Source organism: Lactuca saligna, chromosome 6, assembly GCF_052625555.1.
Source record: "Lactuca saligna cultivar CGN05327 chromosome 6, ASM5262555v1, whole genome shotgun sequence".
Lineage (NCBI taxonomy): Eukaryota > Viridiplantae > Streptophyta > Magnoliopsida > Asterales > Asteraceae > Lactuca > Lactuca saligna.
This window is the reverse complement of record NC_136422.1, coordinates 119295045-119314595: the sequence shown is the minus strand read 5'-3', so window position 1 is coordinate 119314595 and position 19551 is coordinate 119295045.

Genomic DNA, 19551 nt, shown 5'->3' with positions numbered 1-19551 from the left:
GCCTTCACTTTCCTTATAGTTAGTTGGCTTATCAATATTTACCAATATATTGTCATTTCTAACGAATAAAAAAATTATGTAAATCAGCCCTAACACCATTATAAATTATAAGCTCATAAGTCTCAATCCTGGTAACAGTGAAAGTACATCTAGTACCCATGATTAGGTTCAGTTTCACATGCTCGGCCCATTCACTTTCCCTTTGTCATTGTATATCATAACGAATATGGAAACAACATCCTGTATCAAGGATCCAAAAAGTTGAAATTTGAGTGTTATTTAATTTTATAGAGTACATAACAGATGTAGAGCCAGATACCATTCCCATTGCTTCTCTCACTTCTTGTAAGTAGTTAGGGGAGCTTCTCTTCAAATATGACTTTTGGAATACTGACCGGAGGAGCATCAAAGTTGATTTTTCCCATTGACCCATCACTCGACTCTCTAGTGTGGCCTATCCCTTTCCATTTGGTAAAAAAAACAACTTTCTTTTTATATATGTTGCCTTGATGAATGGATAGGACAGGGGCAGTTGTAGGGTTGTTAGGATGAGATTTTCATTTTATTCATATGATAATTTAACATAAAATGATCATAACGAATTGACAAAGAGTTGAGGACCATATCAATAGTCATGTCCTTGTCTAAATTCACATTGACATTTTCCATTCTTTCCACGTGTCTCTACATTTTCTACTAATGAGCACACACATTTTCCACTTTTTTCAGCATGCATGTCATTAGGGCCTTGATGACTTCATAAAACTCTTTTTGTGGAATATTTGAGCAAGAACCATGTTCATTTCATAAGGCCAATAGTCCTTATATGAATTTTTCATATCAGGTGCCATGGTTGCAATCATTATGCAAGCGACCTTGTTATTTATGTTCAACAATTCCCTCTAGAGTAGTTATCGTAGTGTGAATCTCAATAACATTGCTATCAAGATCATACTCTTTTTTTCTCTTAGCGAAGTGTCATATTCAAATTTCACAGCTATCCCATATAGTTTGGACTTGTAGGCCTATCTTTTTTCAAAATCGACAGAATAGTGAAGTTTGAGTTTTGAGTGGGTAGAGGAGGATGATGAAGATCCTATAATAATAGATAAAGTTTTGGTTAATTGATATAATCCTTAGTATTTTATCCCAAAGTAATAAATAAGGCTAGGACTTATATTTACAATTCGTAATAAGAAGATGGATGTCGTAATCATATTGCGAATTCAGTTTAGGTAGGTAATTCACTCTACCAAGTTCAATCACTCTAAAATTCCTAGATCTTTCAAGATTCATTGTACTATTCAATATTATTTTTAATCTCATATTATGGTTTTCGATTTGTGACTAGGATACCAAGAATTACAAATAAGATGTCAATAAATATGCAAAATTGTGTGACACCCTCATTCTCATTTTTGATCTCACATTGTTGTGCCGGTTAACCACACACACTCCATCAATAATCATAAACTCGATTTTCACAACCATTTCAACTTTGCAGTCCTAAATAAGTATGTCGATTTACAATGCATGCTCTGCTAATGACTCATATTGAAACAATGTGCATTTCCATGGATTAGCATACAATTTCACATTTTCCTTAAGTACGAGAGTGGGATTTTAATGTGTGTTCTTGTACTTTGTTGTTATACTTTTAGCATGATTATCTTTCAGTTAACGACAATCCACCACACAAAGAGGTGGTGGGTGAAAACGACAGACATTCAGTATTCATTTTATAGGTCATTTCCTTATACCTATCTTATAACTTTTTTTCATGAATGAAGCTTACTTAATGATTGACACTAAATCTCATACATATAGTTTTATAACTTAAATACATACATACATACACACACACACACCCACACATACACATATACACATAGACACACACACACACACACACACACATATATATATATATATATATATATATGAGTTCACCATTTTGCTCATATTTTCTACATCTAGGTTATCTTCGTACAAGAAAATCTAAAAATCAAATCTAAGGTTTCTAGGTAGTATCTGAAGGCCGAACTATGCTGAGAGGCGGTGCGGTCGGCTACTGGTGGCCTAATGGAGCAACAACAATCGGTGGTCTTAAAATCAGTTGATCAGCAGCGGAGACGATGGCGATTTCGCAGTAGCACCAGTTGCAATGGCGATTTGCAACATCTGGACATGTATGCAACTGAAGACAGTGGAAATACAAGTGATAATGGGTGGTAATGATGAAGAAGGGAGACTATAGTGGCGAAGTTTGGTGGTGAGGGATGTGGTGAAGGTTGAGTGTGCTATTATAGACAGAAAAGAGATAATCTATAAACAACTTAAATGTTCTAAAATGAGGATCACGTTGTTAGATATCTTAGTGTTATCTGTGTTTTATAGTGTTTCAAACTTTTGCAAGTGTGTTAGTTATGTGAGGGAGATATGATACCTTTGTTTTAACTGGTTGGTTTTTGTTTACATGGATCATGATCATATACCATTCAAATTAAAATAAAAGGCTAGGATTTGCTCTCCTTAGTTTTATGATAATTGTCTTAAAATTGGAGGGGTCCATTATTATCTATGTATTATAAGATAGTAAGATATATAAGAGTGTAGATAATCTTTTTCCAAACAAGCTCTTTGAAAATAACCTAATCTTCTAATCTCTGTCCAAACAAGCTTTTAGAAAAAAGTAAAGAAAAGATTGCATTATGTTTTGTGTGAATGTTCCTAACAACATCCAATATTCCTCATTAAAATCATTCAGTGGAAATAAGTTTAATGTTTGTTACTAGTTTTAATTCAAAAACCAATTATGGATTTTGCAAATCTGTTAACTGGAATGATCTAACCCTAATTCAGTTGGACAACTAGAATCAAAAGTGAAAATCAAACTCTTAATTTATACGGAACCAAATTCATTAGATAAAACTGACTAAAAACATCAAATAACATGCTTAAATTACAAACCAAAGTTGAAACATGGAATCTGAATAGCTAGTGCTCTAGCCACACATGAACAATCAAGAAATCTAGGAAATATGAAATAATCTATAAAACATACTTCCAAATCTAATAAAAAATGTTTCCAAATGTTTACAATCGAAAAATTGCAATGATTCTTGAAATCTTCTTTCTCTTCGTGCTATGAAATCAAGTGTTTTCCTCAAAATGTCAAAAATCCAGAGATTAGTTAAAAATGAAATACTGTTGAAAAGTAGTTAATGGGGTGAACATGGCCTATATTAAAATAGAGTAAGCTGTTATGACCTGTGATGTGTAGAAACTTGCTTGTCAATTTTAGACCTTCCTATAAAGTAGAATGCTGAAAAATGCTGAAACAGCCCAACACGTCATGCGGTGATTTAGGAAAAACAAAATGGTTTGTGTTTACGAACAGTCAACAGACCTTGTTCTAATCAGCATGATCTATGTTCAGATTCCGATGTAATTGGAGCACGGCTCGTGTTCCTTTCTATTTTTTCTACACCAACTTGATTTTTATACTTTTTCCGTTTTATGTCTAATCATCCTAATATATTTACCCGACCTTCATGACACCTCCTAAAGTGTGTTTCCACCACCAGTTCACCTTGTTCACATGATTTCATTTTTCCACTACCTTAATCTTTTTTCCATGCACCCCAAAGTGGAAAAATAAAGCACATACGCATATCAATCACAAGAAGATTAGCTAGTCCTCTTCTAACTACTTTCCTTAGAGCAACACTCTCTAACACTACCTATATAACATATGGGTAAAAGTCAACAAAATTACCAAAATACTACTCATGTGTTTCATTACTAAATTTTATTGTTTTATCTTATTCCTTATGTAAAATTATGAATGTAGTTGAAAACCGTATGTAAATCTAAGTCTGTATGAAAAAGTTAGAAAAAAATAAGTGGTAATGTCTCAAATGAGAACACGGGCTATGTTTCTCTAAGCCCTAAGAGAACACATGTCGTGTTCATGTGGCTGCACACATTTTTAATACATTTTATCTCAAAATAGCACTCTACTTTGCATTGTTCATGAAGGTCATTTCCAATACGCTTTGTACCATTTGTATAGGTTCTCACACATGATTAAGAAGTGTTTTATCATCCAAAAATACACCACTTAATCCATTAAAGCACTCATTGAAACCTTTTAGAACATGATGATCTTCAAGTTCTAAAAGAAAGGTTAATTAGTCCATTTTGCAAATGAACATTCTAAACCCACATATTTTTCTCCAGCTTATTCAAGACTTACATGTATATTCTTAAGTATATAAAACTACAACCAATCTCATTGCAAGTACCTAATGTAACTATGGATTCATTAGTTGCATTTCATGTTCCTAAATTACCATTATGGCTAAATGCTCCACAAATCCAAATAAATATCCTTCAAGTCTTCATGTTTTTTCATTCATATCATTCTAATAGAATTTATTCATGACTATGGAATTTATTTTCTCAACAATCCTACCATAATACATAAAATTCATTGGTATCTATGTATTTTACCCAAACCCACCTAAACTCCATGTCGATGTAAGATTCGACAATCATGGATGTGTTTCAACATTCTAATTGGATTCATTGCCATCAAACATCATATAGGTCATTGAATTTATTCCATAAAAGCTTATAGTTACAAAATCCGTAAATTAGATTTCTAGGGTTCATGGAGATTTTTACCCAAATCATCAAAGCTATGAATTAGATTATTGGACTGAGATTGGAAACATGGAAACAAATGAATGGAGGTTAGAAAACAAAATCCTAGATAGAAAGAAGATGGAAAATTGATTTCTATCTAAGATGGGAAGAAATTCCACCTTGAAAGTCTTTGTTTCCTACCTTCTTTGTTTGGTTGCTCAATTCCCAACTTAAAACAAACCCTAGTGTAACTACGTAAAAGTTCGAAGAAACTTTTTCAATTTAAATTACCAACATCACATATCATAATTCTCAAAATCTCAAGTGTCAAAGTCATAACATTTTTCAAAATAGTTTTCAAAAGTATCTATGAAAATCCAGGATCCACAAACATAGCGCCATCTCAATTGTGTGTGTACAATCAAGTTGGTGCCTTCCCGCGATCCTCTAAAGTACCTGAAACACATAACATGATAAGCACGCATGCTTAGTGAGTTCCCCAAAATACCACATACAACCCGTAAACCACACTTGGCTATAACTCTATAATACCTTCCGATCAATGTGTCTTAGTGGGACCTTCCGATCCCACAACTCTAATGGACCTTCCGGCCCTAGCTTCGTAGACCTTCCGGTTCTAACTCTGTTCACCTTCCGGTCCCAACTATGTTGAGCTTCGGGTCCCAACCCTATTGACCTGCCGGTCCTAGCTTGTAAGCTCAGAATATAACATATACAAATCACATAAACAAAATCATAATATCACATAGCTCATGTAAGCACATAAGACCTTTTAGTCACACATAGTTACCACTCTAGGTAAGGTATAGTGAAAATACTCTCTTCGAAAGAACTCGGAATAATATCGAACTCAAATCATCAGTCTAGCTTCCGCCTAACACATACAATGATTATCTCGAATTAATAACGAATTTCTCTATCTAGGCTAAACTAACCCTCCCATACCCTCACAGAAGGGTAAACGACCATTTTATCCCTCCATGGGCTTAATGGACCATATGTTGACCAAGCCCTAAAAAGTCAACCGAAAGTTACCGGTCAGGGAATACGCTGCGCGTAGCGAATCTCTACGTTGGGCGTACTCGTATGCTATGCATGCATCGGGGACGCTTGACCCCTACGATGCACGTATTGGGATTACGCCCGGCGTACATCCAAGTTTCACCTTTCTCAAATTTTTGGTCTTAATTCATTAAGACCTAGGGGCATATCTCAGATCTAGACTTCCTAATTTCTCTTAATCCATAAAGTTTATCACTTTAAGCCTTTAGATGGCTGATTAGGTCAAAAACACTCAAAACATCCAGCCTCTTTCCTTATGAAGTTCATAACTCATGCATGGTTCATCCTTAACGTCTGAGATTGGACTTTTATAACTCTACTTCACTGAATACACTGACAATGGGTAGATCAAGGTCTTTGGAGTTCATCATTGCATAAATTCTCCACATTTTGGGACCAAAACCCTAAGATACTCCATATGAATGAACCTAATCAAAGAACGAGAAAGCTTGAATCTTTATACCTTTTTGTGAAGCTTTCCTCACAACTAAGCTTAGATCCATACTCCTAGAGCTCTCCCTCTTCTTCTCCAAACTTCTTCTTTTCTTCAAGAACATACAATCTCAGTAACAAGCTCCCTAATGCACTCTCTAGCTATAAGAACGAATATTTGGGGTTAGATGGGTATTGTGTCTGGGAATGGTGGCCAGGAGTGAAGCCATCATGTCCTTTAATTTGGGGGATAGCTCACAATTAGGGTTTCATTCTGGGCCACGTACATCCAACGTACACAATGTTAAGCCCAACATACTTGGTGGCATCTGCTTCTCATGCACGCATTCAAGTACGTTGAGCGTACACTCTAGTACGCCCCGCATACTTGCTTATCACATTTTCTCTAACAAGGACGAGAATGTTCAAGTACTCAAAATGTCAAGGATTTATAAGATATACCTGAACTTGGGATGTTACAATCCCCCCCCCCCCCCCAAGTAAAATCAGACTTTGTCCTTGAAGTTATGCTTCCACAAATATTTCTGGATGCTGCTCCTGCATCTCCGACTCCGGCTACCAAGTCAGGTCAAACCCCTTCTGATGTTGCCATTGGACCTGAACCAAGGGTACTTCCTTTTTGGTTAAAACCTTAACCTTTCGATATAAAATTGCGATCGGCTTCTCAATGTAATTTAGGCTCGCATCCACTTGAATATCCTCTAGCGGTACCACTGCTGCCTCATCGGCTACACACTTCCTTAACTGAGATACGTGGAAAGTATTATGAATCTGGCTCAACTCTACAGGTAGTTCCAACTGATATGCCACCTTGCCCATTCTGGCTGTCACTTTGAAAGGACTGATGTACCGGGACCCCAGCTTTCCCCATTTCCTGAATCGAATCACCCCTTTCCAATGGGATACCTTCAAGAGTACGAAGTCTCCAACTTGAAACTCGAACTCGGATCATCTCGTGTCCGCATAACTCTTTTGGAGACTCTATATCGTTAATAATCTCTGCCTGACCTGCTAAATCTGCTCAGTCGTCTTCAACACTATCTCGGTGCCAACCCTCACTCTCTATCCCACTTCTCCCCAACAAATGGGAGTTTGACACCTTCTCCTATAAAGAAGCTCACAAGGAGGCATACCAATACTTAGATGGTGGCAGTTGTTGTATGAAAACTTAGCCAGTGGTATGTAGGTGTCCCAACTTCCTCTAAAGTCCATGACACAAGCACGCAACATGTCCTCGAGTGTCTGTATCATTCGCTCGCTCTGCCCCTCTGTATGAGGGTGGTACGCAGTGCTGACATGTAGACACATGCCCAAATCCTCATGAAATATCTTTCAAAATTTGTAAGTAAATCGCACGTCTCGATTTGATACAATCGAGATCAACACTTCGTGTCGTGCTACGATCTCTCTCACATAAATCTCAACCAACCTTTCTGCAAAAGAGCTCTCACTAATAGCAAGGAATGAGCACTCTTCTTAAGTCGGTCCACAATCACCCAGATCATATCAGCACCACGTGCCGTCCTTTGTAGTTTAGTGATAAAATCCATGGAGATTTATTCCCACTTCCACTAGGGAATCTCTAACGGCTGCAAGGGACCATGCGGTCACTGATGTTCCTCCTTGACCCGACGAGTGGTCAAGCACCTCTCGACTACCCACAAAACATCCCTTTTTATAAAGGGCAACCAATAGTCCCTCTTCAAGTCCAAGTACATCTTAGTGGCCCCGGGGTGGATCGAGAATATCGATATGTACGCCTCCTCCATCAGTATATCTCGAGCTCTCCCCGTATAGGGCACCAAAACACGTCCTCGAAAAATCATAAGCCCTTGACTATCCATCATAAACTCTAAAACTTTTCCAATCACCCGCTCCCTCTTGCGGTTCTCCGGCTTCACGGCCTCCGATTGGGCCTCTCGAATAGTATCCAAAATCGGCGTCATCACTGTCATCCTCACACACATGTCTCCAATCGGTACACTCTCTGCCCGACGGCTCAGGGTGTCGGCTACCACACTAGCCTTTCCTGGATGATATAGGATCTCGTACTCATAGTCCTTCACCACGTCCAACCACCTCCTCTGGTGCATATTCAGGTTGGGTGGTCCATAAGATACTTCAGGCTCTTGTGGTTTGTGTCTATGGTACACTGAATCCCAAATAACTAGTGGTGCCTAATCTTGAGGGCAAACACCACCGCCCTAGCTCTAAATCGTGGGTGGGATACCTCGTCTCATCAGGCTTCAGCTATCTCGATGCATATGCTATCACATACGCTATCTACATAAACACTGCACCCAACCCAAATATAGATGCATCGCCGTAAATCACAAAGTCCTCTGTGACAACCCGGGATTTTCATTCGGTCAAACCTTAAAATTCAATCACTTCTTATTATAAGTCAATAACTTTATTACTTATTTTTAGAAGATTTAAAGTTCGTTTGATCATTTTAATATTATTCTTTAAACGAACGGGTGAAAGGAAGTGTCGTATCGGGTCTTGAAATTTCTAAGCTGCAAACACCTCGTGTCTTAGAAGTTCACGACCAAACTTTTATGTTTGGGCCGAAAAATCATCCAAAAATCATGAACTCATGCATATGCATGAGTTTACCCCCCAAAACTAGTCATTTTGTGTTTACTCCCCAAACACCAAAAGAGTAAACTCAAGAACACTCTCACGTATCATCCAAGATTTAATTCAAAATCTTCAAACTTGTAAGTTTTGTAGCCATTCCAAGTTGATATAACACTTAATCTAGTGTTTTTGCATCTATTCATCCATTCATTTTCGTGTTTTGATTAGATTTCCAAAACCACCAAGAACACCAAGAACACACACCTAAGTGTTCTCGTACTTTTAGCATATTTCAAGCTTCCTTATAGTAAGTACTTCCATCCTTGAGTCTTATTAAGCTCGTAATACATGTTAGCCTCAAGAAAATATGCCAAGAACACAAGGAATAAGGTGTTCATGGTCCAAGAATGTTCTTGGTCCGTAAACACCAAGAAAGGCACCAAAGTGTGCCTAAGTCCTTAATCTAAGCCATAGTTGGATGTTTAAGCTTTCCTTGATATGTTTAAACCTTCCATTGATGTGTTTAAGCCTTGAAAAACACCAAAGTCAAACCTTTTTATGTGTTTACGGTTTGGGGATCTCCCAAAACCGTAAACACCCTAAATTGTGTTTATTTGGGCCATATTCCTTCCTTAGGCGTAATAACTAACCTAGGCAATTACCTTGATGAGATAAGGACTTGAAAACATAACAATACTAATTTCCATATGGGTTTAAGGTAGTAAACCCAAAAGGAAATGACCATGAGGCCGTAAACACCTCAAAGGAGTGTTTTGTTGCCCTAGTCGCCTCCAAAGGCCTAACCACCAAGTAGAAATGCTTCAAAGGACTTGTAAAACTTCAAAACAACTTATGGTCATAAAGTGTAGAGATTACTACTATAAAACCTTGATTTTACTGCAGTAAACTCCTTGAGTTTTGGTCATTAAAATCGTAAACTCCAAAGGAGTTTACCCTTGAACCCCAAACACAATATCAAGGTCCTACAACACTTTGATGCAATCCTTACGACTTGTAACACTTAATAAAGGTGTTTTATATATCTTAGGATGTCTTAACTTACTCAATTAGTGGTTAAAAGTCCAATGGGATACATATATGTGTGATTATATGTTCACTAGGATCATAGTGTGTGTATAAGTCTTCACTTGACACCTAGCAATCCTACGTCATTCAGTTCATCCAAACCACCATCCACAGGTGAGTTCATACCCCTAAGTTAACCTTTTAAATGTTTTCAAATGTTTATAAATACATTAATGGGGGGGGGGGGGAATACAAGTAGAAAAAAGCATGCTATAGAATCAATCACATGTAGTTTATAACTGTGTTTTCATCAACCTGATTTCACATACTTCAAAATGTGATGTATGAAATGGTTTTCTATAATAAAAACACTTTGTTATTAAATGTATTACTTTTGAAATGTTTATTAAAATGACATCAAGTCATTGTTAATTATTGTTCAAAACTCTTAAATGTCTTACAAAACAATTTTCATCTTCTTAAACAAAACTATATCTATACACTTATGTTCTTATATATGTATTGATATGATAGCTTTCATCCTTCATTCGGTTTTCCCACACTCTTGTGTAGAAAGGGAGTATAAAACTGCTTGGACAATCAATTATCTTGCCGTTAACTATTATAGGGATAGTTAGGAGATACAAAACGTTATTCCTATTACAAGGAATTACACCAAAGTCAGTTCATTCATGAGTTTATACTATACATTACATGTTACATGAATACGTCTACATCGATACGCTTACATGAATACATTTACATATATACATTTATTTGTATACACTTACATGAATACTTGTACCCAGATTCAATAGGATGAGTTACTAGTACATTATGTGTAGTTTGTTCTGCCTATCCGAGTTCAAAAGGATAACTTGACGGGACTAACCATTCCGGAACCCACCTGTTAGCAACATAGGTAATGAACATCTTCGGATGCCTACGGTTAACACTTATATTAGAAGTACCTTTATGGGACTAACCATTCCTTAAACCTGTTGTTAGCTACAGAGGAAAATGAACAATCTTCGGATGTTCTAGGTTATACATTTCGGCAGTTGCGATGTCGCATTATCCTAATGCAAAAGGATAATACTTTTATGGTTATACTTTTCCTATTACTTTTATTTTGTGTTACAATCACATAAACGAGGAGGTAGGCTATACATTGTTAATAGTAGTCATAAAAGGAAAAACCATCTTTGTTACCGCAAAACATACAGGTCTTGGTATAAGACTACTTTCAAAACATTCGGGTCTTGGTAGAAGACTTCTCTTATACTGATAGGAAATATGGGATTTTCTAGGGTTTTCATATTTATACCAATTGTTTCATTCAAAGATTTACATGGCATTCATAACAGCTTTCCAAAAAAGGACAATGACTTGTATTCTCAGGTCTCCCGTAGATAGGTACGATGGCCAGGTTTTGAGAAGATGGAGCACAATCAAGACTTGTCTTTTATTTTGATTTCATATTTTGGTGTCTTATTACTTTTAAATAACACACATGTATTAAATATTTACTTTTAATGCAATGGATGATGTTGTTACTTGTTTACTACTTTGCATTGTTGTGATACTATACTTGATGTCCTCCACCCCTGAATGTTTCCGCCGTTCTTGGTTTTAGGGTGTGACAGATTGGTATCATAGCTTTGTTTATAGTGAATATAGTATATCAACCCATAAAAGATATACTAACTATAAATACATTGGGATTAAAACACTCTGTCTAAGAGTTATACTTCTAAATAATAAAATATTTAAGTAAGTATACATGCCTGCATTCATAATAAAATCAGTGTCACAATGACAAGAACAAAAGTATTATGATTGTTGAATACCACAAGTAAGCCTGGGGATATATGGTCAGTCTTGGGAATAGCATAGCCTGATCAACAATGCTGGTCTAAGGAGTTCTTAGCATATGCCCAAGAATGGTTGTGATGTGGCAACAAGTCTAAAAACTTACGAACACAACCATAAACAAATACCATAAGGGTATTTGGTCTTACTGTAATTATCTTAGTCAGTTCGTCTATTTAGCTATTTCTTATATCCCTTTTCTCGCGTAGATTATAATGGTTGGATATCATCACGACGACCCGTACTTCCCAAACCAAGTCAACACTGGATGGCTAGAAGAAGAACCAGAAGATGATCACCCAATCCCTTTGGATGATCACCATGCTGAGGGATTTTCTAATAGCTCTGAATGGGGGCCTGAAGTCAACAACCTACCTCCATCTGCTCAAAACCAAAACCTGAACGCCCGTCCTGCATTTCAACGACTCACGCCTCTGTGGGCCACAAACTTGAATACATGGAGTCATGAATAGGGTTAGCCCATTCCCTACAATGGAGACAAAAGCTTCTACAACCTCAACGAGGGAGGTTCTACTGACAGGGTCCTACCCATCATGGTTCTTAGGATTTCTCGGAACACGATACTGGGTTAATCAACTATCAATCGAGTCTTGGAGATTGACGCAAACTCTGGCGTAAACACTGTCCATATTCGCCAGCTAGAGTCTGCTTAGGAAAGGACTCTGGTCCGAAATGCAGCTCTGCAGAGAGAACTTGTTGAAACCCAAACTGAGGTCAGGGAACTTCGTGCTCAGTAAGCAAGAGCTGACAGGCGTATAAGGGACATGGAACGCATACTGTCGGAATCAAGAACTCATGCTAGTAGTTCTCGTCGCCGATATAATCTCATCGACTCATCTTTTAGATATAACCTAGTTATGTAAAAACTTTGGTCTAATTTTCTTATATTTGTAAATCTTAGACCTGTTAGGTCTTGATCTAGTCATAGCTCTGTTAAAATTTTCCTATCTTGGTTGATGTAAGGCCTACTTCCAGACCACTTTTCCTAAACTTGTTACATCCGTAATTCCAATATTATTGACAGATATCTAATCATATGGAAATTATTATCCAAATGCTATCATCTTCAATCAATCATTCTATTCATTGTGTTTTTGGACTATGGAGGGTTAGTCCATGAGTCACTCTTATTATTCGATAATTCTTATCAATGTTGTCATCTTTTTAAATGTATAGTTAAAAGATGTCGCCACGCAGGAATCCCAAGCGTAACCCAAATAACGAAGCACCGATACCACCACCTCCACCACCTTAACCTCCTCAACCACCTCCTCCTTTCGATGCCACTATGTTCCAGGCAGCCTTCATAGTAGCCGTAGTAGCTGCTGTATCAGCCATCAATACACCTACCCCTAGTGGATCAGGAATAGGTGCACATCCCTATAACCACGGCGAGAGCCATGGACATCCTAGGGAATGCACCTACAAGGACTTCACAAATTTCAAAGCCCGAAACTTCAATGGAACTGGTGGGGTTATGGTGTTAAGGCAATGGATTGAAAAGATGGAATCAGTCTTTGAAATCTGTGGTTGCCAGGAGGCCAACAAGGTCAAGTTTGCAACTTGTACCTTCTCCGACAGAGCACTAACATGGTGGAATGGCCATGTTAAGTATCTGACTATAGTGGTGGCATATTCCATCAGTGGGGAACACTTGAAGGATATGCTGATGAGAGAGTACTGTCCTCGAGGTGAAATACAAAAACTCGAGCAGGAACTCTTGGGTCTACCAATGGTTGGAACCGACATATCAACCTACAAAAATAGGTTCTGTGATCTGGCAATCCTATGCCCTGATATGGTTGTTCTCGAAGGCAAGAAGATAGAGAGATACATCTGGGGCTGTCGCCCCAGATCCAGTTCAGTGTGTTAGCTTCCAAGTCTGTCACTTTTGACAGCACCAAGGAGCTGGCACAGTCTCTCATAGACTGGGAAACACCGAAAACCAACAATCTCTACACCCCAGCCACAAAAAGACAACAACAACAAGAAGGTATGGAACAAGAGGAAAAGAGGGGCTTCACTAGAATCCTCCAAGAGACAACAACTTGTGGCAATCAATGCTGGCACGGTAATTCCCGTTGTCCCTGCGAACCCTTACCAGCCAGGACTAATGCTGGAACTCTTCCGAAGTGAAAGAAATGCAACTTCCACCACCACGGACCTTGCAAGGAAATGCATTGCTCTAACTGCAACAGGAAGGGGCATGCAACCCGTTTCTGCAAGATTCCAGCAGCACCGACCGCCCAAGTTCCTAACGCCGGTGTAGGCCAAGCTTGCTATGGTTATGGCAAGGTGGGCCACTACAAGAGTAACTGCCCAATGTCAGGGATGGCTGGTGGAGTAGGAAGAGTTATGGTCATGGGTCACGAGGAAGCAGTAGTTGATCCTACGATAGTTACTGGTACGTTTCTCCTCGATAACTCATATGCTTGCATACTTTTTGACAGTGGAGCAGAGAAGAGTTTTATCAGCCATAAATTTGCACACGTACTTAAACAAAAACCTAGTGCTTTAGATAAATCATTCATTGTAGAGATGGTAAATGGGAAAACGGAAAGTACTAACTGCGTATACGTAGGTTGTACTCTAACTTTAGATGGGAATACTTTCAAGATAGACCTCATGCCGGTTCCAATAAAATGTTTCGACGTTATAATCGGCATGGATTGGTTGAGTCTTCATCACGCCGATATCATGTGCTTTGAGAAATCAATTCGTCTTAACCATCCTAACAACGAAACCTTAATTATCTACGGCAACTAACCGAGTACGAGTCTTTGCATCATTTCGTGGATCCAAGCCCAAAGGTGCTTGCGAAAGGAATATCATGCATTCCTTGCACACGTCATCGATACTAGTCAAGAAATGAAAGACATTTAGAACATCCCAGAAGTACGCGATTTTCCTGACATCTTCCAAGAAGAAATTCCCGGATTACCACCACAATGCCAAGTCGAGTTCAGAATCAACTTAGTGCTAGGAGCTACTCCCGTAGCCAAATATCCTTATCGTTTGGCACCGGCTGAGATGCAGGAACTTTCCAGTCAGCTTAACGAACTTCTCAAGAAGGGATTCATTAGGTCAAACTTATCACCATGGGGAGCACCGGTCTTGTTCATCAAGAAGAAAGATGGATTGTTTCGCATGTGCATCGACTATAGAGAACTCAATAAACTTACCATTAAAAATCGTTATCCTTTGCCCCGCATTGACGATTTATTTGATCAACTTCAAGGAGCCAACTACTTCTCGAAGATAGATCTAAGATCCGGATATCACCAACTACGAGTGCTAGAGGAAGATGTTCCCAAGACAGCCTACCGAACTCGTTATGGACACTACGAATTTGTAGTGATGCCGTTCGGATTAACTAACGCGCCTGCAATATTCATGGATCTGATGAATAGGGTGTGTCTTCCTTACTTGGATCAGTTTGTCATCGTCTTCATTGATGACATACTTATCTACTCTCGAAGTAAGGAGGAACATGGTCAACATCTCCATAGAGTCTTAGAAACACTGCGATCGGAGAAACTCTATGCGAAGTTCTCTAAGTGCGAATTTTGGATCCGACGAGTCGAATTCTTGGGCCACGTGGTTAGCGAAGAAGGAATACACGTGGACCCTTCCAAAATCAAGGCCATTGAGAAATGGTCATGTAACGACCCGTTCCCGGTATGTTAATTCATTAGTAATTGTTTTAAAGTTTTGCAAGAGGGACTTGGCGAGTTCATAGCCTGACTCGCCGAGTAGGGTCACGACTTCGAGCACATGTTAGCTAGTGACTCGGCGAGTCCATATCCCGGACTCGGCGAGTCCGTCCGTCTGGGTGAAACCCTAAATCCCCGGGTTGCCTACTATTTAAGTCACCTTATAGCCCCCATTCTCGCCTCCTTCACCCTCTAAAGCTGTGAGAAAACCCTAGTTCATCCTTGGGAGTTTGTAAGTGATTTTGTGTGATTTTGTGAAGGCTTGAAGAAGGAGAAGAAGAAAGGAGAAAGGAGAAGAGGTGGAGTGCCAAGATCCAAGGGCAAATCTGAGTTATTTGAGGTATTTTCGGATTTCCCCTCTTGTTTTATGCTTTAAACCTCCATTAGAACTCTTCTAAGATCTAGTTCATGCTTGTTCCAAGCCTTGTGCTTTCATGACGCCCTAATAAGCCGAGATAACCTTGGATCTATTCATTGAGAAGTCCCATAGTCCAGATCTATTGCCTTTATGAGGATACTTTGCATATTAACCCTAGATCTATCCCTTTTATGCATCTTTTAGCCTTATTTTCCCTTATTCATGTGTTGTACACGTAAAGTTGGAAACTTTACGTGGTAAACCAGCTTATTGGACTCAGATCTATCATTTGTATGTGTTGGATTCAAGCAAAAACGGGTGAAAAACAGCTGCATGGCGGCAACTCGGCGAGTCGGGAAGAACGACTCGGCGAGTTGAGTCGCGAGTCCCCGATTCCTTCATTTTTAGCAGTGTTGAGTGGAACCAGTGAGTTAGAGAGTGGACTCTGCGAGTTGAAGGTAGACTCAGAAATGGAGGGACTCGGCGAGTTGTTCATACAACTCGGCGAGTCCAAGGCAATCTTCTTAAGATCAAGAACAACTCGTCGAGTACGTTCATACGCCTCGGTGAGTCGGATGAAGATTGTTTGAGTTCTTGGATCAAGAGGGTACTCATCGAGTCGATGCCATACTCTACGAGTAGCAGCGAGTAGGATTGAAAAGTGAGAGTAGGACTCGGCGAGTTGGGAGGCCCAACTCGGCGAGTCAGTCCAAATGAGAGTGATTTTGACCAAGGGTAAAAGAGTCATTTTACCCAAGCACAGTGTTTAGTATTTGATTGAGTGTGTTTATGGACTTGTAGCCGGGGAGATACAGGAGCAGCAGCAGTTAGATTCCAGAGCCACACACTCAGCAGCCAGTTTACGAGGTGAGTTTCCTTCCAGTAGGGACGGGTCTAAGGCCACAATGCCGGCCCGTTCAGTTAGCAGTAGTTTCCGGACTTTGATCCGATGCAGTAGCTAGTATGTTTGATGCCTTCGTGGCTCAGACAGGATTTGTGTGCTATGTTTTATGTGTTATGTATTATGTGTTCCGGGCTACGGCCCGATGTAGTATGCAGTATATGTGTTCATGCTAGTTGTTATGTTATGCTACGCTATGCTCAGTCAGTTAGTTCCGGACATCAGTCCGATGCAGGGGACAAGGTCCCAGTCGGTTCTGGACTTTGGTCCGATGCAGTTAGTTCCGGACTCCGGTCCGATGCAGTTAGTTCCGGACTTCGGTCCGATGCAGTTAGTTCCGGACTTCGGTCCGATGCAGATAGTTCCGGACTTTGGTCCGATGCAGGGGACAAGATCCCAGTCAGTTCCGGACTTCGATCCGATGCAGTTGCCGGGCTTCGTCCCGATGCAGTGGGCAAGGCCCAATATGTGTTTATATGTTATTGTATGGTATGTGGTAGTTTGGGGGAGCTCACTAAGCTTTGTGCTTACAGTTTCAGTTTTGGTTTCAGGTACTTCCGCAAGCAAAGGCAAGAGCTCGGGGTGACGGCATCGCACACACCACAGCTTTAGCTTTTAGCCTGGGATTGATTTAGTTTGTTTTGATTTGACGTAGTATGATACAGTTTTCCGCACAATGTTTTTTATTATGTTGGAATACATCACGTATGGTTTTATTATATGACACTCTGATTATGGTTTTGATTATATCGAAAAACGAAATTTTTGGGTCGTATTTTTGGGTTGTTTCAAGTTGGTATCAGAGCCCTGGTTTGAGGGATTCAGATACACTTTCGGGTGTATCTGAACTCAAACTAAGGGAAATAAAAGATTTTATTTTTAAAAAATAATAAAAACGTATTACAAAGAGAATTTTGAAAGCACTTAGAAAGAAAGAATAGTTTTTAACAAGATAGAGGTGTGTGTATGCAGTCAGCCGAGCTCAAGTAAGTTCTCCCAAATTACACATACAAGTTATTTGTTCAGTTTCAGTTTCAGTAGAACAGCATGCTAGTATAGGACTAAGGATCTAGGAGAATGCCTTATGTGCCTGCTTATGTGTTACAGCTTTATGAGTATTGCATGCTAGTACTGAGTAGACATCAGTAGGATAGCCTGTTTAGGTTATGCCTGATAGTATGAGCTTAGCATCCTTTGCTAGTGCAGTTTCTTGTTATGAGAATAGTTTTGCCTGAGTCTGTTTCCCTTATCCGAATGATGCTTGCTTCGTGCTTGGTGGGGTTCTGAGTAATGGGAGTTAGCCATTAGGTGAACACGTCACACCACTTGTGATCAGGTTTGAATAATCCCATACTGGAACTGGCCCTATTGCGCAGCTCTTGTTTGAGTCCAACCGTTATAGGGACGGGTCTTTTACTTGAAGGATTATCTGATCCTCATCACATGTGATGGTGTTTAGGTGGTGGCTAATTGGCATTATGAGGAGACCTTCGGCAGCTGAGGACCAGTCGTGTTGAGCCTGAGGTTTCCCTAGGGCAAGCCTATGATGAGAGTAGCAGAGAATAGCAGTAGTAGAAGTAACTTGGTGGAGTCAAGGTAGTTCTTGAGGAAAGTACGGATATATGTGGAAGGTAGTATGGGCCCGTACTACTGAAAGCAGAGGATCCGTACTCGAATCAAGGAAGGCCAAGACAAGACCAGGAAGCTAGTAGCAGTGTCATGATCCCTTGAGATATTTCAGTGTTCTGATGTTGTTATGATATGTTTCAGAATGGTAGTTTTGCGTCCGAGACCAGCAGTCGGCAGCTCAGATGCCGGAGGGGGATCAGGATCGGGATCAGGCCCGGAGGTCGGGCAGATGGATGAGCAAACTAGAGAGTTCCTTTCTTCTGAGGTTACCCGCATCATACTGGAGCAGACTCCTGTGATCTTCGGTTCGATCAAGGAGGGTATTTTAGAGCTGATGGATGAGAGATTGGGTATTTTCCGTGCGGAGATGGCGGCCATGATGGGGTCGCGCACACTTACGTTCAGGGAGTTCAGGGCATGCGGAGCTCCAGACTATCATGGGGTGCGGGACCCCATAGCGAGTACCAGATGGTTGGCGGATGTGGCCAACGCTTTCCGCACTAGCAGGTGTCCCGAGGGGGACAAGGTCAGATTGGCATCCTGTCTTCTGAAGGACAGGGCACGGGATTGGTGGGAGGAGGTCGGACATGCCATCGGGGATGATGCGGCATTGGATGCCATGACCTGGGCTGATTTCTCTACCAGGTTCAGGGCGGAGTTTGCACCGGTCATTGAGGTGCAGCAGTTAGCTAGGGAGTTTCAGGACCTTACCCAGACTACAGAGACAGTGGCGGAGATCACCGCCAAGTTCAGGGAGAGGGCTCTTCTTGTTCCTCAGTATGCAGCCGATGAGGAGATGAAGAAGGCCCGTTATCATGAGATGTTGCGGAGTGATATCCGCATGTTTGTGAGCCGGTCCAGTTGTAAAACACTGGACGACATGATTGCTAGAGCTAGGGAGAGGGAGATTGATCTCGAGATGGAGAAGAAGAGGAAACCGGAGGCGGTTTCGGGTTCAGGCAGTGTGGGCAAAAAGCCCAAGGTTTCAGATCACAGGTCCAGGAGTCAGCAGAGCCACGGTCGGTGTGGCAAGTGTGGGAGATTGCACGAGGGGGCGTGCAAGGCAGGGAGTTCTGGCTGCTACAAGTGCGGTCGGATTGGGCATTTGAGCAGGGATTGTACGGCCCCTGGTACTACGGTTACAACATCAGATCTGATTTGCTTTCAGTGTAATCAAAGGGGACATAAAAAGTCCCAGTGTCCCAGTTTAACTGCAGCAGGGAAGGTGGTTGCACCTGCCCCTGCCACCTTGAGGATTACGG